Genomic DNA, 25,237 nt, shown 5'->3' with positions numbered 1-25,237 from the left:
GCTTATCATTGCCTGCGAGCGTGCATGATCCAACAAATTATAACTTTTAACTTGTGCGAATCAGTATGTACGGGCGCGATTTGTTATTAAAGATTTTGGACATTTTAATTATAAAGTATTTTGAATTGTATTTACTATCACGTGTCTCAATTCGGTGGTTTCCTTCCTGGAGGAAGGGTGGATCGTCTTAATCCCGATCCCTGGGTGAGAACTGGTGCTCCCAACTGACCAGCCGGAGCAAGGAGCGGTGTGTTGCCAATTCGGATCTCCATACCCTGGAGTTACGAGTGGTGGCACGTTGCACATTGAAGGGTTGGAATTCCCGGTTATCTAACTCTGTTTAGCCTCCCCGATGGCGCAGTAGTAGCGTCGTCGCATTGTAATCAAGGGGTCCCGGGTTCGATACCCGGTGGAGGCACAAGTGGTTCGGATCCCACTTTAAACTGTAGGTCCAGTCCCAATTAGCCTTACTCTGCATAAAGTGGACTTAAAACATCAATCCAATCCAATCTAACTCTGTTCATTTGTTTGCTTCAATCGCACACCTGGTAAGCTTTCCAATGAATCAGTAGTCATTACCAACCCATCTCTGGCATAGGTAGATGAAGGAGGCGAGCAGAGAATCCTCGTTTTTTGTAGCTCTTTTCTCTTTCCTAACAGTCCCAAGCCTGTGTTAAGTGTGAGGGGAAGCTGGGTAAAGGTTGTTATAATCAACATATTATCATATTGGTGAAGGTCGTGTGTGCTGGGCGCATATTTCCCACTTTTCATTGTGGTTACTCTTGGGAGGGCGCATTTTTCCCACTTTCATTGCGAGAGCGCAATTTTCCCGGGCGCATTTTTCCCGACACCTAACATATATGTGTCAATTGACACGTTTTCGGTTCTTTGTGTAGCCAACTTTTAGCACTCGGAGGGAAATTATACACATAATTTTAAAATCCAAATGCTTCAAAACCAGTTACTGGAATACCCCCCCCCCCACACACACACACACTGCAAGCTTCCACAGGGAAGTTTTTTCATAATGGTCTCAACTTAACAAAAGCGCCAGATCTGGAATCAAAGTAGCCGAGTTGGCAACACTGATAGCAAGCTGCTCAAAAGCCACACCTCCTGAGCTACACGTGGACTCACCTGTCCCGGCTCCGTCGCCATCTTGTCTGATAACGATCGGAACCTATGGGCGGAGTTTCGGCAGCGGCGCTTGGCCAATGAGAAGCAGCGGCGGCATGACGTGTCTGAAGTGATGGGGTGGATGCCAGCGAAGCAGTGCGATCAACGACGGCGGCGAAAAAAGCTGGGTGCGTGCTATTTGTCGTTATCTTGGCCTGAGAAACAAAAAACAAAACACAAACAACAAAAAAAAGTCGAGTGCATGAACGTGGTTCGTGAACCAACCCCGCTGGTTTTCTCCCCCTGTGACTGACCCTATCTGCGGTTGACCAAGAAAGGCACCCTGTCGACTCGGGTGTTTCCCTGCGTGTGCTACGTTGAGGGTTGAAGGACAGCGGCTGGCCGTGAAGGGGCTGCGAAGACGTTGCCCTTGTGCGATCTTCAACTGTTTCGGCACAGCGGGCTCCCGCTACCAAGTGACAAGAGGAAAGCAGACGTCGGGACTCCTTTTGACTGTTGCAGGAGGTGAGTAGAAGCTACAAAATGGTTTAGAAGTACGTGACTAGCTGGAAAAGCCGGTAGACTGTCCCGTGTTGAATTTTTAAGTGTCTTGTCAAAATTATTATGAGGGGGGGGGGGGGGGCTCTGATCACTGAAATAAATTAATGAATGACTCACTCCATCCCTTTAAGTTTTGGCCTCAGTTTTCGGAATCTCGTAAAAGCCCATGAATTACTCAAAAATATCAAAATTTTCATTCACAGTTCGAATGCAGAATCTCAATTGTTCACGGATGGATATGTCACAAGTTTCGTCAACCATAATAGCAAAATATTCCCGACTTTTAATATCTGCTACCACGGAGCGCAAAACAGATATCTCTAATATATCAATGATCTCGTTCTGAATGTCATGTGAGAGCCATTTGTAGCCCGAACGTCCCATCCACTCCCCTATTTCAATCACATCGTCTTTTGAAACTCTTTTTAGTAAAAATGTTAACAATACTCATAATTATGTACTTAGTATATAGTAATAAGTCATGTGTTTTGCTGTCTCTGGTCATAGCCCCCCCCCCCAAAGTTGATGCTTTAGCGGTGTCAGCCCCCAAAGTTGATGGTCTAGAACATTTGAAATGTATATTTAAAGTTAAGATCATGTGGCACAATTCAGAGTAAACTTCACAAGAGAAGCAAAATAATACATTAGATGCTCTTAAGAAAGTTATTTGGGGAGCTCTGCCCCCACATCGTTAATATTGGAGGGGCTTGAGCCTAAGCCTCATGGAGTCGGCACCTATGCGTACAGATGTAGCCCATAGAAACATAGGCGTGCGAAGACCAAAAACATTGATGAAAGTTCAGTCGGAGAAAGAGAAACCTCCTGTTTATAGTATTGATGGGTACTCACTCAGTGCTCGAAGTTAAGGGAGAAGCGGGGGGATGGTATCCCCCAGCTAGCAAACCTTTTGCAAGGCATCCCCCCAGCTGTCCCATTGCTACCATTTTAAAACATAGGACCATCCCCCCAGCTAAACCGAAGCCTCTCCAAAACATCCCCAACTAGCAATTTGCACTTCAGGCGCTGTGGGTACGAAACAGGGAAGTATATAGTGTGTGTCCGGACCAACAGAATATCACTCGATTAGAAGAATCCCAGCTTCGGTGGCACAAAAGTTCTGTTCCCCTCCCCCTGTATTTTCCTTCTCTGTGGTTCAAACTAATTTACATATATGATTTTTGTACAGCAGATTGAAATCAACTACATATAATTTATTCATTTCCAATGTGTGACCAATTTATTCTGCGACCACATAGGTGAAACACAAATAAGCTAATGAATAAAATGTGCTAGTCTTAATAACAAGTAATTTGCTGGAGAACGAAGTGAGAGTCCAATTACAGAGGCAATAACCCGCCGTAGTTGCTTGGAAATTTCGTCGGCTTGAAAATACTTTTTAAAAAAAGAATAATATTGTTTAATAACGGTTTTAAGATTTCTCTACAAAATTTCTAAGAGTATTAGCAGGGTCAAGTGCCCCCCCACCGTGTGCACGCCGGTGCATAGAATGTGTATGATTACGAGGGCTCGAAAGCAACACGCGTAAGCTTACGGCAGTGGTTTTCAACCTTCGTGAGACAGTGGCCCGGTAAATTCTTTTTTAAAAAATCACTATTACTCTACATTTCTATTCTTTTTAACTTTACACATACATTATCGTAATATGTATGAGATTAAATAGTGAATAAATTATGACATAATCATAAAGAGTAATAGTTCGATTATGTCGGGTTCACTGTGCGAATTACGCTTTTTGCTTTGGGAGGGATGTCCACTCAGTGGCGTATTTGTGATTTCATTTTGGGGTTATGTAAATTTGTGTTACCAGTCGGTAAACTAAACTATTGCCTTGAGGTTCTAATTATCTTAGATCAGTGCGTCTAACCTTGGTCATTAAATATTACTATAATCTTTACACAAGTTAGAAACACTGGCTATATATTTACATCCCAAGAAAATCCAAACTTGTACTCGAAAACAGCTATCGAACTAATAGCACCAAAAAATTGACCAAATTTCTGTTGCCAAATTCAAAGTAACGTCCATCTAACCTAAGTACAAGTTAATGCAATTCACGCAAAATATCAGCACTATGCCACGAAAACGTAGTTGAAAACTGTCTGCTGTTTTCTTGGCTTGTTCAGGTTGGTCAGTTGCAGAATGGTGCCCTTCTTTAATCAACAAGACTTCATTCATACTTTCCGGCAGAGAAATCTTTGATGACTGCATCACTAATGAACAATATTTTTTTCAATTCTATTTGTTACTTGGTTAAGAAATGGTATACGGTATGCTTTAAATTCATTTTTTTGGGGGGGGGGGGATAAAAACATTCCTGGCACAAAAATAATTTTATTTTGTCCGGGATAAACTTGTTTGTGAGGGGGGATAACCCCCAACCCCCGTTAATTAGCACACTGACTATGTTTGTTGACAAATATAACATCAAGTTTAAATTAGTTGTCAACCACTGGATATAAGGCCAACAAGTACTGATTTCTACCGGCATGTCGCATTTTGAACAACAAAAAAATTCCAATCAATACATTTCGGGAATTCGATGACTGCTGCACAGTGTTATTACGACCGGAAAATTGATAACTATATATTTTGAATTTGATTTTAATGCTGTTGGTTGGCAAAAAAATGTAGCGAGAAGATATTTATGAATCGTAACTCATCAATTCTATCAGCTGAACATATGTAAAGTGGCAGAAAGACGTCAATACTTGTCCGCGAAACACTGTCACATTCACACGCCAAATATTTATGCATGCAAAGTATGCATTTTTTTATATATAATAGAAGTTGCTGCGGATTTCAGGACAACCATTCGGAAGTTGAGGAACACTGGCTTACGTGTTAGCAGTCATCTTAATTGTTTCATTGCTACTTGTCGACAAAGTTCCCATTGTGTAATACGCATTTTCTGCATAAATTCTACAGCTATTATACACGGGACCCAAATTTGTGTGGCACTACATTAAACAACATGAACTGTTAATTATGCACTTTTTGTGCATGAAAGTGCGAAAATAAATGCATCAGAAGGTGCTTTCATCAGCTATGTTCCGTATGATGCACTAAGAATGCACCAGTTACTTAGGAACGATTTTCAAAGAAGCCAAAATTACACGTTAAACTGTCTGTATCAATTGATGAACAGAAAGTGCATCAATTTTGAATTAACGCATTTCGAGTTCTGGGTGTATAAGCAGCGATGTATCCATATCCTCGTCGCGATTAGCCAAGGTAGGAGAAATGAGACGTTAAATAAACAAAATCATTAGCCTATATGCCCCCCTATGCCCCTATATTCACAAACGCTCAATTTTTGTTCATTTTGGGCTGGAACAGTCCCTAAATACGAACTTAACACCCGCCCCCAACACACACACGGAACAAAAAATATGTCATTTGAAAAATAGGTTGACTGGTGCACTGTGGGTGCAACACAATACAAAGAAAAATGCGTCAAACTGTTCTGTTTGATGCACTAAAATATGTCATTTGAGGATATCAGACGATCATTTCGAAGAAACTAAATTTACACCTTCAATTGCATAATCTCTGATTTTATGCATTTTCAGTTCAGTGCGTGCATGTGCACAGAGCGCTACGATACCAAGGGTACCGGCTTCGAATCCCGGCCTGAGCATTGGTGTTCTTTATGACTACCCCTTGATCAATTTAATCAAATCTAATCCTAATCTTTGCGATTAGCCAAAAGTGACAGAAATGCGAAGTAAAATAAACCAAATGAATAAACAGTTAAGTGTGAGTGTGAGCTCTATAGTCTTTTGATGTCTACTAAACCAGGAGTGGCGGAAGTGGCTTGGTAGTAGCTCGGTTATTGATTTGAAAAGCAGGTAATAATAATAATAAGGAAATCGAGCCGTAGGAATGTACAAAATTTGAAGTGGATCAAATCAAAGTTGATGCATCAACTGACACAGTTTAACGTGTAATTTTGGTTTCTTTGAAAATCGTGCATAATGTTAACAAATGCATTTTTAGTGCATCATCTATGTAACAAATTTGATAAAAGTACCCTCTCATACATTTCTCTAGTCATTTTTAAGTACCAAAAGTGCGTGAGTTACAGTTTATACCGTTTAATTCGTTATTGGAGTCGACACATTTGTGTGAATTGAACGACGTTAATGTTGTCAACACGTAATGTTGACAGTTTGTTTAAATTAGGCAAATATTCGTAAATAGAAATAAGAACGTTATTCACGATGCAACGCCATATTCAAGACTTACAGTGCGAAAAACGATGAGCTCAACCAATCGTGTATGTGAATGAGACACGTTAAGATGCCTCTAACTCACTAACGCCATGTAACAAGAACCGACTGCAGCTTTAGAGACCAAAACATTTTGCTTTCTATTTCAGTACGCGTCAGGAAAGTAGAAAAATCTCCCAGTGATTTGTTTGCTAATTCCAATAAATTAACAAATACCTCGTATTGTTGTTAAAAGACGTTACGTGAATAACATTTGAAGCACAAATTGTTGGGTGGAGTAATGGTGGATCGATCCTTGGGTCAAAATTAGATAAAGAGAAGTGAAGCCACATGGTGTGATATTTCAGGAAAATTTTGCCACTTCGGGTTTAGGACCCCCAATGTTCGAATTGAGGGGGAGGGAGTCAGGGAATTTCTCTCATTTTCTATCCCAACCCGTAGCTACATCATTAATTAATTCGACTCCCCACTCCTCTATGTTCTATTATTCGTATTTTTAAGAATTCGAAGTAATATATTGTCTTTAAATTTCGAGTTACTTTCACACTAATAAGTGAACCTGCATTTTAGTGTGTTACATTTGACAGCTTCCCACCGTGGCAGTGCGGTCTTAGGCGTCAGGCTTTGGGCTCTGACTGGACAGGCGCAGGTTCGAGTCTCCTGGGGGAAGCGTAACAACTTTTCTCCGAAGATTTCAGCCCGTGTATGGAACCGGTGGCCGCGCACCATCGTGAGGAAATTGGGGAGCTACAAATGAGTAGAGTAACTCTGACTGGGTGTTCGTCGCAGTGCGGATACGGAAGTTGAAGTTTGGAGGGGCGAATTTCAGTCGGCTACCTCACCTTGACCTCGCCGAGAATCAATTCTAAACTGCGCTTGCACTATTATATCTAAGTAATAGGCATATATCGTACTGCAAACAGTAAAGTGAATAAATGAAGAAGACAAGAACCTATTCTCAAAATGTCTCTGTGGGGTTCGATATCAAACCTTCAAAAACATATCGATCCTGTTTAAGCTTGGTGATAAACAACCGAACGTTTGAGTCTTCAATAATAGTAGATATATTCATCCAGAAACTGACAATTCGGGGGAGGGGGTGATCGCCCATATCGACCTCCCCGTGGATCCGCGTCTGGTTCGTCGTGCTGACCACACATCATCCCGTAACTATTTGGATGATCGCCCTGACCCTCACGAGCTGTCACGCCACGGGTCATTTAGTATTTACTACATTTGACATTAAATTCATGATCTGCAAAGAAATTTAGTGAAATTTTCTTGCTCACAACTCTCGTGAGACAAGTGTTTCTTCGTAAGTTAAGTTTATACACACAGAACATAAACCTTGTCAATTGACTTGTTGTGCTTTCGTTGTATCAATATACACCCGTAAGTGTTTCAGGGGTTACTTTTATCAGCTGCTTTGTCGTACATCAATTGAGACCAGAAACGATAATTTCAAAAAAAAAAAAAAAATACACGTTTAATGATTTGATGCAATCCGAGCGTTTGAGTGTGTGTACAATTTGTGGGTGACGGTTTTATGATTATTTTTCAAATTCTACTAGCAGAAAGACTAATTATCGTAGAATTTTGGCAATGATTGTCACACGAAATTTGTACCTTCCTTAAAGTAATGTGCACTATTTGGGTTTCGAAATAAAGTTATTTATGTTGGGGAAAAAACTTAAAAATCACCTTACGCAACCATGCGCACTCCCCATGAACAAGGCGTTCTCCGTTGATAGAAGCCACAGTAGGCTAAGTATCGTACACTGGTGGGAATGAATGTAGAACTAATTTAGAACTTTTTTTAGAAAGCATTTAAGGATATTATTTTATTGCTAAGACAACTAAACCTGACCCGCCTAACCTTTGTTCGTAACAAAGACGATAGTAAACGAATGGCTGTTGGCAAGTACAGAATTATGTAGAAGTACGTATGGAAGCGAAATAAATGCCAGTGTCAAGGAACCACGCAGCAAGTATAATCGCTAAAACTCTGTAGTATGTTTTAACAGATGTAAATCGAAATCGAACCATGTAAAAATTGCATACGTAGCATGATGAAATCGGAATAAAACAAAAGGAATTTTGGGCAAATTTGTGTCCTATTAATAATTTACTTATTATTTCGTTAATTTTTAATTTGTGTCAATAGAAAATGTTTTACTGTCAAATTTTGTTTTCCTCTATAAAAAAAATCAAAAAAATCGCAGGGTTCCGGGTTCGATAATCAGTTGAAGCACATAGTGGTTCGGATCCCACTTTAAACTGTAGGTACAGTTCAGATTAGCCTTTCTATGCACAAAGTTGTCTCAAAAACAATGTAAAAAAATATAGAAACTGAGTTATTGTGATATAAATAAAAGTTCGCTGAGAAGAGCACAGAGGGCACTGAATTCTATTTTCACTCCTGGGCGTAGAAATCTCTATCAACGGCTCTGTATAGACAGAATCGACCCGAGTTTTATTTGAAATTAAATAATGTTATATTCATTTGTAGACGATAATAATAATGCACGTTAATTGAAATATATTTTTCGTATTATATACTTGAACACCGAGAAATGGAAAGAATTCGGCGTGTATATGTTTGAGATATACGGTATTCTTGACAGAGACCGAAAATATCTCTAGTTGCACATTCTCAGAGTACTACCACAGACAAAAAATGTATTACTACATAAATGTGGTACTACATAAGTAAAAAAAATAGGAAGCTCGGATTTCTCCAATTCGAACACTGCCTTGGCATCACCTTCAACTTTGTGCCTACTGCATTTAATTTATATATATTTAATTAAAGAAATGAACTGTGAATAAGTATGGGTATTCGTATAGATAAATAAAATATTACAGGAAATACGTACCAATTTTTGTGCCGGGGGGGGGGGGGGTTGCCACTAGGCTATAGCGTAAAGTGGGGGCCGCACAAAAATATGAGACGCTGAAGGGGCACAAGTAACAAAGACCATGGACGATTAAAATTCCTTACTATTGTGACAATAGCAAAATAAAACAACATGCCAAGTCCTTTTACTTGCCTGTTTCATGAAAGAAGGAAGGTGTTTCTAGAAGTTTAAACAACGTCTTACATCAAAACCATCTACATCAAGAACGAAAACGAAGTTTAATCAATAATTTTTAATCAAATAATTCTATATTTTAAAGTTTACAAGTGTTATTATTACAGAGTATGCAAATAGTTGAAGTGAAGTAACATGATAACAACACTGTTAAAATAATGATAATAATAATAACGTCGGCAGGGCTCAAAACAAATGGTACAAAACTTATAAATCTCCCCCCCCCCCCGGTTTGTGCCAAAGTTTGCGTTATGCACACGGCCATGAAAATTGGCGGCTGGGCAGAATTGCGCTGTTGCCACATATGGGAAAAGCAAAGCGAGAGCGGGACAAAAGTCGCTGTTTCCCTCGCACTGTGTGGCAACGTCATCCGGGCTGCGTTGCCTAGTTCGAGCGTCAGACCGACCTCTCTCCGGGGCACTTTTGTGTCATCCCTGACCTTTCGAGCAAATAGTGTCAGTTTGTATCACATGGATTACAAAAACCAACTCTACAAGGAGATCTTTCATTCTCTTAAACCTTCGAACATACGAGGTTGTGCTCCGACGTGGCAACAGCGAGAACTTCTGCCACCGCCTAATTTCATGGCCGTGCGTTTCAGGTTCGAGATCGACTGAATAGGGAAGTATATCCCTGACCCAACATCAATTTCATCGTTTATTCTCATCGTCGCGATTAATCTAAATACGTAGATAAATAACCTAAAAACCAAAATAAAAAAATAGATACGCCGGCCCCCGTGGCGGAGTGGTTAGCACATCGTGCTACGACGCCAAGGGTCCCGGGTTCGAATGGACGTTTGTGATGTCTATTCATCAATTTCATGATATCATCACTCATCCCCATCTTCGCAAATTAGCCAAAAGTGGCACAAGAAGCGAAGTAAAATAAATCAAATCAAACCAAAATAGATACAATACGAGAAACAGAGAAAATTAACTTACAAGTAGGCCTATAGGAAAATATGTTCCGTAGGCAACTGCCCCTTTTAGTTGGGTGACGCTTGGCTGCATTTTGGCTTTAGAGACCGAAATCCGCTATTATTGCTCTGAAGTAACTCCACGCTTGTTCTCGTGATTCCAATAGTGTCCTGAATGACCTTTAAACGACCGTATATCGGGCGCATACATATTTTTCTACCTTTATGATTAAATGTCAACCTCCCCTCACACTTGTTTCCAGACTTGGAACTGCACAATGTGTAATCTAAGACAATGGTGGTTTAAATGTTGTCTATTAGCAACGGCTTCATCTGATTTTTTTTAGGATTAATGCTTTTTTATTCAGCAATCAGCTTCATCTAAACTTTTCACAAAAATATATTTTCAAGGTCCTCTCTGGCTCTTTTCCTGCATTTATGCTTTGCTTTTTCTACTTCCGACTCAGCAACATTTGGCACACATTGATGAGGTGTCGATTGCAAAACATCGTTGTTCAATCACGTTTTCACTGAACCCTTGCACACAGCCAGTGGATAGGTAATGTTCTCAGTTTGACGGAAAACAGTACCAATATCCGTCGAGCAGAAGACTAGGTTTACTATGTGGTGATTACCTCCAAATACTTTGTAAAGAATGAACCAAATTTATAAATTTCAATCTCCTCCTTGCCTGCTATAGGGTGACTCAGTTATGTGACCTTCACGTGCGCTCGATGAACCGCATCTCTTCTGTGTGCGCTCTAAATACCATGCGCACGATACACGTGCGCTCGGCGCACGTAATTTATTTATTAATACTAAAATAAAAAAATAAGGCTTGCACATAATATACATACATAGACTTTGCTGAAAATTTTATTTCCTTTATTGCTGCAGATTAAATTGTTGAATTGGTATCTATGTATCCGTGGTCAACCAGTACACACTCTACCGTCACCGCAAGAATTAAAGAACAAAAAATATTTTTAGTCTGAATATGCCATTTTTCTTTTGTATGGTGTTTAGGTGCTTAAATGCGACCGTCCCTCCAAAAAATATCCGCCCCTTTGACTTCCCACTCATATTTTCCTGTGCTCTCAACGACCCGAATTCAGAGCCTTATCTGGTGCTGAAAATTTGGATTTTAACTCTGACAGCTCATCACATTGGCAGTACACGAATTCCGAATCCAGTGTGATTACGAAGGTGGATAAAAATGGTCATTTTTATTTAAAAAAATCATTTTTGATGATTTATATGATTTATTTAATTAAATTATTTTTCTTAAATTAATTTGAGACAAAAGAACACGCATAAAATTGCTTGTATGTTCTTCGGCATAGTACGTAAATATATGCTTTTTATGTGTAAGTGAAGCCACGGTAGCTTACTCGTAGTCGGCACCCGTGGCGGAGGGGTTAGCACACCGCGCTAGGAAGCGAGGGGTCCCGGGTTCGAATCCGTAAAATGAGAAAAACCGAGAATTAACAGAGAAGCTGATATGTACGAATGTTGAGAAAAAGTGTGTATTCCTTAAAAAAAAAAAAAGTCGTTAAGGCGTCTGACTGCCATGCGAGAGACCCGCGTACAATCCCCGGCGGGGGAGAACCGAGATTTTTTCCACCTGTTCAAGCGGCACCCACTCAGCGTCGTATAAAGTGGGTACCTGGAGGCAGGGGTTTATCCAGAATTTTTCCCTTGGGGGGGTGCTGGAAAATTTTGGGGGGGTGTAAGTTGGGGGAAGTTAAGTGCATATTTTGGACCGTTTGAAAAATGTTCGCCCTAATTCAATTTCTTCATGGATGTTTCTAGAGATTACCCCCCCCCCCTCCCTTCCCTTCACGTAACATTTCAGAAGAAAAAAGATGTCAAATACAGGAAAAGATGGGAAATAGATTAATGTTAACATTTCAGTTTAACGTTTCGAGTATTGCTTTCCTTCCGATAATGTTGAGTACTTGATTTCATCAATCGTTAGACAAAACACAAGGGATGACGTTAAAAAACACAAAATTTTAACATATTATTACCAGGAATCATTTCATGCAATTCTTAAGCTAGTTACGTATAAAGAAATTAGGAACACTTGCGCAATATTTTAACTGTATTTGTATCGTTCTTACCGTAGGTGTAACTCGGAGTTCAACTTGGGGATGCGAAATTGAAATATCGGTGAGAATGCATTGCATGGTTGTGGGCACACTTGCCTGTCTGAAGTAGTAGTAATAAATACAGATATAATATGACTTAAATAAATTATGACACTGCCAGCGAAGCGAGCAAGAAAATTTTTAAAACTATTTCTTTGCAAACTGATTAGGCTATGCATATTATTAGTTAAACATAGCGACAGTATCCCATGATGTTTACTACTCTTTACAATCTTGCTTTGCTCGTTCGTTGAAGACTTCAATATGAAATTCCTTGACCGATTTCATTCAAAAGCAATATCAGGTATCTATCAAACGTGCATCCCAACTTCCCACTATATTTTAACGTCTTCATGGCCATGTTCTAAATATATCGAGTTTCATTACTTTATTTCAGTTTGTGAATCATCGTTTAAACAGAGATTTGAAAACACCAGCAGAATTTGGAACTCACTCGCTACATAGAACTATTAAAATTATACATGAATATTTTCTAACTGTTAGAACAGGAGGGGGCAGGGGGCATGTGGTGAGGTAAAGAGGACGCCGAACGAGCAAAGCAAGATTGTAAAGAGTAAACATCTTACTGTCGCTATGTTTAATTAATAATATGCATATGCATTATACCCTTACAAAACTTTGGAAAATACGCTTGGCGCTTTTGAGAGTTTATATTTCAAATACTAAATGAGAGACTCTAGGGAATTAGGAGTCACTTGCCTCTTTGCCTTAAAAGAAAACGAAATAACATGTGCAAATAAATGCATGGCATGTTAACTGCAAAAGGAAGGCAAGGAATTTTCACTTCTAAATTGAGGCAATGCTTTATTTTCAATTATTTAAAAATTGAATGGCATTTATTTCACTATCCAACACAAAGAGCACAATGAACCAAACAAATTTTCTCTCTCCACGTTTTCCAGCAGGCAGTGGCAAGCGCCGTCGTGCCCTCACTGGTGCGCCTATGGTCAGATATAAATTTGGGACTTAATGTAAATTAAATTTCTTTTATGTATAATTCCTTACACTCAGGCCCGTAGCCAGGAATTCTTTGTGGGGGGGGGGCAAAGTAAATCCTAGAGGGGGCAAATTTTTAATATATTGTGTCGGTCGCATTGGCAGATATAGCAGGGTACACAGAGCCACTTGACACCTCTCCCAAAAGAGATAAGTAACACAAAAGGGATGATATCTTGAAACAGCAAAGGACAAAAAACCTTCGAGCAACATCAAATGGCATTTTTTCGATAATGACCTTTCCAGATTGGCAAAGAATATAAAGTTTAGCATAAATAGGCTAAGAGGGACTGTATCTACTTGATATTTCTTCTTCTTCCTCTAGTCCCCTTCTGCCATCATAGCGTAGGGTTGGTTGCCTCGATCCATCTCCTCCATTCCTGTCTGATTCTCATCATTCTCTTCATCATATTCATTGTCTTATTCCTTTCTCTACTTGATATTTACAGGTTGATAATGTTAATAGACGATTAATGGGCCTCTCTGAAGAACTGATTAAGGGAGCCCTTTTATAAATCATGCTTCATAATGATTCCCTCTAGTTTCCAGTATGCAAGATTTTTCCGCAGAAAGGAATCTAAGGAGAATCCAACAACACCATTGTGTTCTGTTATGCAAGAAAAATCGAATTAATTAAGTAATAATGGTTACATATTATCTACACTTTGATGAACTATGTAAAAATTTGTAATACATTTATTTTGTACTTGCTAAAATATGGATGTCCACCACGGACTCTATTTCCTTCAAAGGGAAGACTCTTGCATCACTACAGACAATGTTTGCCGACTGGTTACGTTAACCATTTTGCAAAATATTGTGTGAATTTTATTATATAATAGTTGAAATACATGTTTTGACACCTGACAAACAGATAGGAATCCCTTGATTGATCAATGACTTCTTGGATTACGGTGTCATCATTAATATTTCATATTAAGTTTCATAGAAAGAAATTTATTTAATAGGGTGCTAATAATTTTACGGGGCTCCATGGCATTCTCTTTTAACATTTTATTTTCTTCATATAGATCGTTTGGCTCCCAGGGCCAACTCCCACCGCCCCATAGCTGTTGCTCTGAACTTGGACTATAAGAATAGAAGTTATTGCGAGCGAAGCGAGCAAGAAAATTTTACCAAATGTATTTTTATTTGTATAAAATTTGAAATCGAGAGGGTGGTAATTGCCCCTTGCAAGTGCCCTTGGCCGTCTCGAAGAAAAATGCAAGGATCTCGTAAAAACTAATTCCATCATGAGTATCAAATTGTCCTGCTATTCTTAGATTCTCCTAGTCTTTTTTTTTAGTTCAATGTTTGCTTCCCCTAGAATGGACTTCCTTCCAAGGTCAGGAGGGTGGGGGGACAATGCCCCCTGCCGCCCCGTGGTTGCGGCACTGTTTATGAGTGTCTCTTCATATCTTTTAATTTCTTCCCTTACTTTTATCGTACATCTTTCACATGAAAGAATCGAAAGGAAAATGCAACAAAATGTAAATTTCATTGACTCAGGGTTGAATAATTGAATTTACGAATCTGTAACGTATTTAAGAAATATATAAGGTATTCAAACGATGAACTGTCAACACTGTGCGCGGAATGTGCTCCCTGTAAGGAGGGCGAGAGGTCAAAGTTTGACATTTTCCAGATGGCAGTGTCCCTTCCCCAGAGCTGACCGAAGCCTTGTCAAGGGAGCTAGTGTTTCCAGGAAATGACCATGCTGCACATTCCACCCTCCTTCCTTTACATTTTGGTTTCAGTTGACCGAAAGGTCCATTGGACTACGCTTCTTCAGCTACAAATGATTGTCATTCTATTGTTGATATAAACATCCATATTTACACCCCCCCTGTAGGGGGGTGTTCCACTTTTCTGCTTGGGGGGGTGTTCACCAAAATTTGGGAGGGTGTTGGGGGGGTGTTAGGGGTGTGTGGATAAATCACTGCCTGGAGGAAACTCTGGGGGTAAAGGCGGCCAGGGAGATGATGCTGATCACATCACCCCACCTTCGGCCGTGATGAAGAAAGTGTGGGGCCTTAACTCCATACCCCCTATACGCCTTCATTGCGTGGTGCATAGCACAGGGGAGCACTTTACCTTTTATGTGCAAGGTTTTTCTGATAAATGCCCTGTAAAATGTTTAAGCAGTTTGATTAAAACAAATAAAAAAATGTGTGTAATTAACTTGTGAATCTACTTTGGAAAATTTTGTTAAGTGTAAATGAAACTAGATAATAATTTCAGTAACTTTTCTTCAAGTAATAATAAAACATTTTGGATGTAGCTGAATTTCGGATTTTTTGTAATGATACTCCTAGTTTGCAAAATATTATCAGCTGCCATGTTTATGTAAAGCTTAATTAAAGTGACACTATTTAAAGTTTAACATTTTGTATATTAAAAATGAAGTAAGTGCTCCCCTGTGCTTTACAGCACGGCATGAAGGAATAGGAGCTGTGGAGTTAGGGCAAAACGTTGCATGTATATTATTATACACAAAATATTTTATATTTTTGCCTATGAAAATTATTGAGTTTTAAAGCAGCAGAAGCAAGTGTTTACTTATTACATTTTTCTTTCGTATGAACTTCACCCCATCAGTACATAATATTTTGTTGCCATCCGTTTTCTTTGATTACGCTATAGTATCCAAGAGCCTAATTAACACAACTAAATGATAACAAAATTAATATACTTTCACCATAAGTGATTTTGATATCTGCAAATTACCTATGTAGGCTACATTATTCTATAGCTACAAATATTTATTTCTAAAGCGTTTTTTTATATAAATAAACCCGATTTAAATTAAATAACTTTGGTGACCACAATAGCCAAAAAAAAAGCCTTGTGACATTCAGAAGGTTTGTATCAGTGTAATCCACGCTTTGGGCAGTAGGATTTTACCGAGATCGAGACACATTATAAAATTCTAGATAAGAACGAGACCATCCCCATCTAGACTAACGCCAATACCTTTTCTGGCAATTCAGTCGCTTATTTTTTAGTGTGTAGTTACCATGACTTTGTAATTGCATTTGTAACATTAATGGCAATTGTGGGCCTGTGCTGTGTGGTTGCATATCTAGGTAGGATTCAGAGTAAAATTCTCTCTTTGGATGTGTCGTATAGCGTTAAAATACTATATTTTTCGAGACTTGAGAGAAGAAAGGGACGGGCACTTATAAATCGAGACGATAGATGCATTTACCATTCGAGACAAGACCGAGAACATGACAGCAATGTAGCCAACAACTCGAGACGAAACCCGAGACATTGCCAAGTCTCGTATCGATGACGTTCCTATTGGCCAGGCTTTAGAAGTGTTTGGGGGGTGGGGGCGGTGGCAAGGCACTTTCTGCCCCCCAAAATTCACGTAGAAGGACACATTTTATGTATATTATTTACATATATAAAGTATTGTTTATGCCGATCTTGTCCCCTCCCCCTTGCCCAACCAAATGTATCTTAAGTTGGCGCCTGTGCGTGTAATTCACAAATGATTGGATCACTTTATCAGCCGTGCGATGTCCAAGGCTTCGTTCTAGGCTAAGAAATAAAATAGTCTCCTCAAATAGTCTTCCAAAGTAGGGATCTATTATTCAACAAAGATATACCCTAATACTATTAAATTATAATCATAAGAATCTACAGATTAAATTAAGTTTTATTCTTATTGTTTTACCAATAATTCTTCTCAGAGCTGTGAAAGGTGTATAACAATGGTAGGTAAATCAACTAGGTTATACACACACACACCTATTTGTTACACTTGACATAAAATGTTTTTTTTTATATTTTACTATTTGGGAAGTCCATCACCGTGCTTGAAGGTCTGGCCCGGAAATAAATATATAGTGTCGCTAGTGTCACCATTGTGAGGGCCGCTGACCTCACAGCACCGGGGTAAACAGCTTTGGGGCGAATGAAGGGGTATAGCAGAAACGTATAGTTGGAATATTTTGCTAAAGCACAGTTAACCTGTCACTATAGTACACTATAGTACTACCAGTTCTTTTTTGTTGTTTTTTTGTCCCGCTCGTCGGACCTAAATTCAGTCTAAAAGTCGTAAATACATTAATGAAAGCTTTAGTTGTGACTTCTATATTGTTTGTGGGGAGAAACCACCAAGAACGTATTTTGAGGGAAGTTCAGGGGTTCGAACCCCTTTCCCCGAAATACGAAGTCCATAATAAGCAAAATACTTTTTTTTTTGTTGCTGTAATTTGAAGTTGATTTATTTCCGCAGAACTTACATAAAGATAAGGATCAGGTTGTGATTATACAGCTTTGCGTTGACAGTGCCTGCAAAAATTTATGCACACCACTGTTAATAATAAAATGCATAAAAATAATCATCATGGACATTACTTTTAATCAGCTGAACCTATCAACATTTTTGGCTCTCAATACATGACACAGTTTTTTAAAACATAATTATTGCTTTGGTAGGATAGCTGTTTTCATACAACATTTAGTGATAACTAGAGGCACATATTTTTGGTAAATAAAAAAGCAAAATTTCGGTATAAAAACTGAGTCAATTTCGGGTTCAAAAGCGGTAAATAAAATAAAATATCGGTGTTATAGCGGTGAAAAATTGGATCAAAAGTGGTATATAAAAAGACATTTTGGTTTCAAAATTGTGAATATAATCCTAAATTTGATTTAAAAACTACACTCATCCCACAGAATTAACATTTCACTTCTAATAGCCCATTTATGTAGTTATCCGAGTATTAAGTTTATTTCTGTGTAAAGGAGTCAATTTTTGTTCCTCCAATATTAACAGCAGAATTAATCAATTTTCCGGGTATTGCATAACTCTCAGGATAATTCAGACCTCAGAAGGTGGCGCGTCGGTGAATAAACCCTAAATTTCGTGTTTAAGAGTTAATTTCACTTTTTGCAGTTCATTTCGCATTATTTCGTGACAAAACATGGTCACAAAATACATCTCACACCTTTTAAAAACATGAAAAATTAACACTACAATGTGTTTTTTCAAATTTAGTTTTTTCGTCATAAACGAAATATGCATGCCCCTAGTGATAACCCTTTCGTGGGCAATGGGAAGCATACTTCCCAAAAATACTTTTATCAATTGGATGGTGTTGGTCCAATGGGAAGCATTATTCCCACTACCAACATGTTTTGATTTTTAAATTAGACAATGTAGTATATATATCTTAACATTTTATTAATTTGATTAATGCCCTTCGTGGCTCTGCTGCCATCTATTGAGCAAATATTGTATCATATTATTATATTTTTTTTTCCATGTTCCCTGCGAAGCAATAATCACAAACTTTGATCTCTTTCCTTTGTTCTGCAACAACTACAATTGTATTGTTGTTCTTCTAAACAAACGGAAAATGTCACTAACGACCTTCAATGCATAGGGAGTCATAATTTGTGGTATTTTTATTTTTTATTATGTGCAATGTAATTGAAACTTCTATTCAGTAACATATTCGAGTGGAGTTCTTGGACAGGTTCTCGCAATCTTGAAAGCTGTGAGTAATCTGTGGGTTGTGGCTTTTAGCACTTTTACCAACTTTTAGTGCCTACAAAACAAACTATCTACAGAAGATACCGTAACAAAACTACAAAAGTGAAGTGTGTTCCCATTCTAAAAAAAACAGCAACACATGTACAAAACCAATGTCAATAAACCATTCAAAGGGTATCATTGTCATGGTTACCACATTGTTATTCTCCATTTACGATATTATTTATTTTGAATATTTTGCAGCAAATGTAATTTTATTTGAAATTTAATCTTATTTTTCATATTGGACACACAATATCACATAATGTTGCAAATGGAAATGAAAACTTTCCTTGAGTACCTGTGATGTGAATTGGTCCAGTGGGAAGAATACTTCCCACACCATAAAATTATGGGAAACCATGGAAAGGACATAAAGTAACAAAAGAGTCTTAAATACTGTGCACATACACCAAATAATCCGCAGAAACCAATTTCGTCCTACTTTTAGACGAGTGTTCTTTTATATGTGAGTGTTCCTTCCTAAATTTAATCCTATTGTCATCCTCATCGTCGCGATTAGCCAAAAATGGAAGAAATGCTACGAAAACATTTTTTCAAAGGTTTGTGTGTTCATCTGTGTATATATATAGTTACTGTGTGTACACACACACACAAGAACACATGAATTAAAGAAACTGAATAACAGCAGAAACTTTCACATGCCCTTTCACAAGTAGGGTGTATTTTATATAGAAGGAACCTTTGGTAATACTTTGCGGGAGGGCCCAAAATTTGTAGATTTGGACTGACCACATAACGTAATTGGTAGGTATGTAATTATTGGGGAAATGCTCTAACATAATAATTCAAGCAATATTATAATTTATACATAAGTACTTTGTCAGGCAGAAATCACATGTGGCATTTAATGTCTGCCCTGGTAAACATTAAGATTTGTATTTTGTTTTACTATAGTTTACAAAGAAAAATAGACTGTTGCGGGCAAGCACAGCAGCAATTATTGTTATTAACTTGTGTGCTGCGGTTAGAATAGCATTGGTTACTTCTTGGAATATTAAACACAAACACACACTTATATGATACATGCATATAGTCTATGTATGTGTGTGTGTGGTAGTATGTCTATATAGAACAGTATGGAACACATATAAATTTGAACAATTCATCTTGCATAAAGATAGATAATGTTTATAAGTTTCCGTTGTGTGCATAAGTATATTTTCAAAAACTGAATTATGAAAATTACATTAATTATGGGTGAGTAAGAAAGAAGAGAAGTTGGCTAGGGCGTTGTTTAAGGAGCTAATACGTTTGAATTGTTCTCGTGCGTTATATATTTATAATCCAGGATCGAAAAATGATTCGAAATGTCGAGATAGATATTTATTTCAAATTTACAGGAATTGAAACATAAGAGAGTTGCATTTATTTCCAGTACTATAGGCTACAGAATTACCAAATAAATTATTTTCACAAAAATATTTTCGTCTCTTTTAGTTTCCTTTGTAGGTGTCTAATAAACACGTCAATATTTCCAAAAACTTTCTTTAATAATCAGTTATTAATAATAGATTGAACAGTGCCATGTATCAACTAATTAACTAACAAATTATATTATTACGCCGAATGAATTTTACGGGGTGACTCTGTAATCTGCGTTGAATCCCGGGTTCGATACAAGTGATTTGGTTCCAACTTGAAACTGTAGGTTCAGTCCAGATTAGCCTTCCTGTGCATAGAGTGGAATTGAAAAAGAAAACTTAAACTCAGACTCTGTAAAGTGGAGAATTATGCTTGCGCCTAACGAGACTCATGGGGGGCCCCGGAGCAGACTTCTCAAGTGGCCCAATGGGGCTCCCCAGTTACTGCTATTATTGTGGCTGGATTTAAGAATACAAAAAATTAGTAAATTTCTCATGTGTGGTGTAAGCAAAAGTAATTCTCTTTATTATGATCAAATATGTGTTTGTTTGTTTTTGATTATGGTAGAGACGAAGAGTACAAATAGATAGTGTGAAATACATCCTTCACTCATTAAGAAATTAAGATTAATGATTAATTGCAATGCCTCAATTACTTCCTTAAACTTGAATTTTTTTGGTTCTGTTATTTTCTATTGAAAGTGAAGCCAGACTCATAGCACTTCGTAATTAAGTTACTATAATTTTAAATTCAGAAAACTATCTCTCTACCTTTGTTACTGTGATAGGAACAGTAAGGTACAGTCACCGGCAATGAAAATGAGACACTTACATCCTGAAATACAGGCTTCCCTGCAATGCTTAACTCTAAAGAAATAGCAGAACTTCATTAAAAAGTTGAAATTGAAGTCGGCTGATCGCCGTGGAATTGGAAAACATACATAACGCGTTGCAGGGAATCCTGTATTTCATGATCAAGCTGTCCCATTTGTATTGCCAGTAACTGTACATGAAACAAGACGTGCACATATCAGGACAACTGAAAGTCAGTGAAATGTTGTATCACAATGAAATCAGCAAGTTCTTTCACATCATTCATGTCCTTAACCTTGTGTATGAAAGAACTTCCGATAATATTTGTGACTGAAATAAAGGTTTGGAAATGTTTTTGCTATTTTTTCAGGTTCTTTGCGAAGATTAGTGTCTGTAGATCTTGACAAAAAAAAAATGTTGTATCATTTTCCACGCGTCTACAATTGCTTTTGTCCAGTTGTGAGCAAATTGTGTCCATAACCGGGTAAAATATTGATATGTTGAACCATCTCTCTCTGTTCGCAACTTTGGACAGAGTTCGTCAAAGTGCCTCTTTATCTTTTTTTTTATTCCTTTGTCAGAGAATTCACTTCAAATCATCCAACTTTTCACAAATTTTCATCATTTCAACAAGTGATTCAAATGATCCCCGAGGCTCAAGTCATTTACAAGAGAGCCTTCAGTAAAGGATCATATGCAGCCATATGAAGAGAGTCTGCTTGTATGTGATTTCCATCTTGTACAGGTGTACTAGGGAGAATATAGAGTTATTCATGTAATATTATCTCTTTGCATAATTGTAAACTAACACTTGGTATGTATGCGTACAGCCTGAGGGTTCGCATTTCAAAAATAAATAAATATTCTATATTCTATAATAAAATGAAACTGAAATGTAAAAGTTTCCCCTGAAGGCCAATTGCCCCACTTCTTTCATTTGACTTCCTGCTTCTAAATAGCTATTATATAAGAAAACAAACTTTCAACATATTAAAAAGCCTCTCTTTAAGAGCATGCACAACTTCTTATCTTCCTGCCCGTTGTGTTGGGTTCGGCTTATTTCTTGTTCAAGATTTCAACTCTTGCATCGTAGAATACTGTTACCAAAAAAATTATAGACATTCTGAACTATGAAAAGAAGGGGGGGGGCTCCGGTTACCTTCTACACCATTAAGAACCAAGTTTAAATTATGACTAACGTAATTTTGAGGTGCAAGTTTTTGTGTTATTATTTGTATGTACACCGATTTCTTAATAGTGTATAATTTTACCCCGCTGGCACAATTTGCTTAATATAGTGGGAAATCGTAGCAAAATTACTGTAGACGTGCCACTACCTTTGAGCCTCACGCGTCACTATAATCTGCCTGCAGCAAGTCAGTCTAAAAAAACAAAAGTCTGGAAAATCCATTACAGTCTTATGGCCTTTTGGGGGTCGGGAGCCCCGGGGCACCACCCCGGCTGTCCCAACCTAGTTACGCCCCTGGAGTTATGTCCATATTAGGATTTGAACCTAGATCTCCACCATTTCATGTTAGATTTAAAAACTAGTATATCCGTGTATTAGGATTGTAAACTCGGGAAGTGTCGAAGGCTTGAATTGTGTGTATGTATATTTAATAATTGATTTGGTTTATTTTACTTCGATTTTCTCTAGCGTCGTCGCCTTGTAATCAAGGGGTCCCGGGTTCGATACCCGGTGGAGGCACAAGTGGTTCTGATTCCACTTTAAACTGTAAGTCCAGTATCAATTAGTCTTACTGCGTATAAAGTGGACTTAAAACACCAACTCAACTCAACAACTTCGATTTTTTGTCACTTTTGGCTAATCGCGAAGATGGAAGGTTGGTGAAATGATGAAATTGACGAAGAGATGCTCATGAAGAACACCTTTGCCCAGACCGAGATTCTAATGTAACGTCGTGGCACAGTGTGACAACCACTCCGCCACGGATGTCGTCATACACCACCCCCCCCCCCCCACACACACGATGATACTGTGCTCATGAAACAAAAAAAAAAACTTTTTGGTTTGAAGGTAGAATGAATATTGTTGCTATTACGGCAACTTCTAACACTGTACATTTTGTTTTTCGAGTTCCTGCGTCTGTTGTAGCCCTTCATACTCCTACACAAATTACACATAGGGGTCCAGGGTTCGATACCCAGTCAAGGATGTTACCCTGTGGTTCGGATCCCACTTTAAACTGTAGGTCCAGTCCATATTAGCCATAAAGACTTAAAACATGCTTTACTAATAAAATATACATAAAACTGCATTCATTCATTCATACTTCTGTGCTCCATTGCATTGATATGAAGTTGGTTTTAAAAAATATCATAATCTTACTTTGAAAAACAAATTAGAAATAATTCATAGTTTTGTTCATGAAATCAATATTATCTAACTAACAATCTTCGTCGGTGTCCTAAATGGCATAGTGGTAACGTCATCGCCTTGCGATCATTCAAGTAGGAAGTACATACTGGTTTGGATCCCACTTTAACAGTATGCTCAATTCCGATTAGTCAATCTGTGCATAAAGTTGACTTCATAAACATAGCAGTAGAAAATCTATTTCTGTAACTTGATGCACATGGTGTTTCAATTATTGATCTTTAAAAAGAGATATAATATCATTGCGAGTGATTGAATATTTGTCCGAAACAGCTTTCAATTACCAAGAGTAACTGTACAAGTTGTATCTGGTAATAATTTGTTACTTTCTCTATATTTGAACATTAATTCTGCTCCAGTTGTGCAAACCTTAGGGATTAACATTAGTTAATTTTAAATGGAGACATCTGACGAGAACCAAGTTACACAAATGAAGTTTTAAAGTCCCGTTCTTGTCTCGAAATAATAGTTACAAAGATGTACGATACTTATTGAAGCAAATAACGCAAGCTCGTGAACAATAAAAAAAGAATCATAAATTTTACAATATTCTACCATTTAACAGTCTGCCTATTAATTTACAAAACTGGGGGACTCAAACCGTCCCCCCTCCTGAACACAAGTCCATCCACAAAGAAAGAAATAAAAATTGCCTACTTCTCCTTCAATCCCTTCCTTTTATTTGTAACTCTTTTGTCAATATATTTCCTTGTATCTCCCATTTTCTGTCATATCTCTTTATTCTTTCTCTGTATGGATCTTCTCCTATTCCTCTTATTTCTCTGTCTCTTCTGCCTGTCTCTTTATCTATAATTATCTCGCTTCTCTATTTCCTCTTCTCTCTCTTTCGCTCCTCTATTTCATTGATTCACTATCTCTATCGCTTTTCTGTTTATGTCTTTCTCTTTTTCTTCTATATTTCTTTCTTTCTCTCTCTCTGTCGCGTATTTATTTCTCTTCTCTTTCACTCCGTGCGGTGTCTGTGTCTCACTTCTTTATTTTCTCTCATTTCTGTTTCTCTTCTCTTTCCTTTTCCTCTCTCTCCCTCTACTTGGCTTTGTAATTCTCTTCCTTCCTCTCATTCTGTACTGATTCCTTCATCTTTTTTTTATCTATCTTCCTTCAAACATTTCATATGGTGACTTATAATCATGTCAACATATCTAACATAAAATTGTAAAAAAAATACACCTTTTGCATACTTTTTGGTCCACTTTCTTCCATATAATACGTACAAAATGTGCGCTGATTGTGTACTAAAGCTACGTAAAGTGTAGAGGAGATGTATGATGTCAAGTTACCAGGTACACTTTTTGTACAGTTTTGAAATACACTAGAGCTTATTTACATTTTTAAAATACTTTTTGCACATTTTCTTCAAATAAATTCGTACTTCCATAACTCTATTTGTTTAAGGAAACTTTGAAATGAAAGAATTGCGTGATGGAAATATAATTAGACTTGCAATCGATTTCCACATGAAAAGATTTCAACAATAGCAAAAAATAAAATAGATCATAGATTGGAACTAAATCGCTTGGAATTCAATTGTGGTTCATTCGATAATAAAACTATAACAATGAAATACATTTTCATATAATTCAACAATATTATAATTGAAGTAGTTTTGTAAAAACAATAATTTTTTATGGAGTAGGAATAACGCAAAATTATCCTGGAAATGAACGCATCAATTAATTGCATTGGATTAACGCATAGCATTGTGAAATTATTATGATTTGTGCGAAGGTTGTTTAGTAGCCTATATTTATTTGTCTCGCCAGTACAATGTAAGTTAACTGAAACATGAAGTTTTTTCGTTTTGACAGCTTGGAAAATTTTCTGCAGAAAATCTATTTATACGTTTCTATTGTATTTTTATAACGGAATTTTTGCCTATTGTATTTTGACAGGGTAAGTCAGGAGATTTTGGATGGGCCATGCCCACTGTGGTCCCCCTTGGTACCGTCCATGAAAGTAAAAGTAAC

The 25,237-nt window shown here is 37.7% G+C and overlaps 1 protein-coding gene across 2 annotated transcripts in view; it reads left to right on the top strand.

The window, feature by feature from the left end:
• Positions 1–1,286: 1,286 nt before the first annotated feature.
• LOC145993902 (transcription factor GATA-4-like) overlaps positions 1,287–25,237 on the top strand; it is a 268,504-nt gene continuing 244,553 nt past the window's right edge. For both annotated transcript variants that reach the window (XM_083129810.1, XM_083129807.1), the window contains exon 1: positions 1,287–1,641. The gene's annotated coding sequence lies outside the window, so the exon portion shown is untranslated. The remainder of the gene's footprint in view (positions 1,642–25,237) is intronic.

This window comes from Lepisma saccharinum, chromosome 10 (assembly GCF_977018435.1).
Source record: "Lepisma saccharinum chromosome 10, izLepSacc3.1, whole genome shotgun sequence".
Taxonomy (NCBI): domain Eukaryota; kingdom Metazoa; phylum Arthropoda; class Insecta; order Zygentoma; family Lepismatidae; genus Lepisma; species Lepisma saccharinum.
Note: the sequence above shows the minus strand (reverse complement) of the source record. Positions and strands in the feature narration are given on the sequence as shown.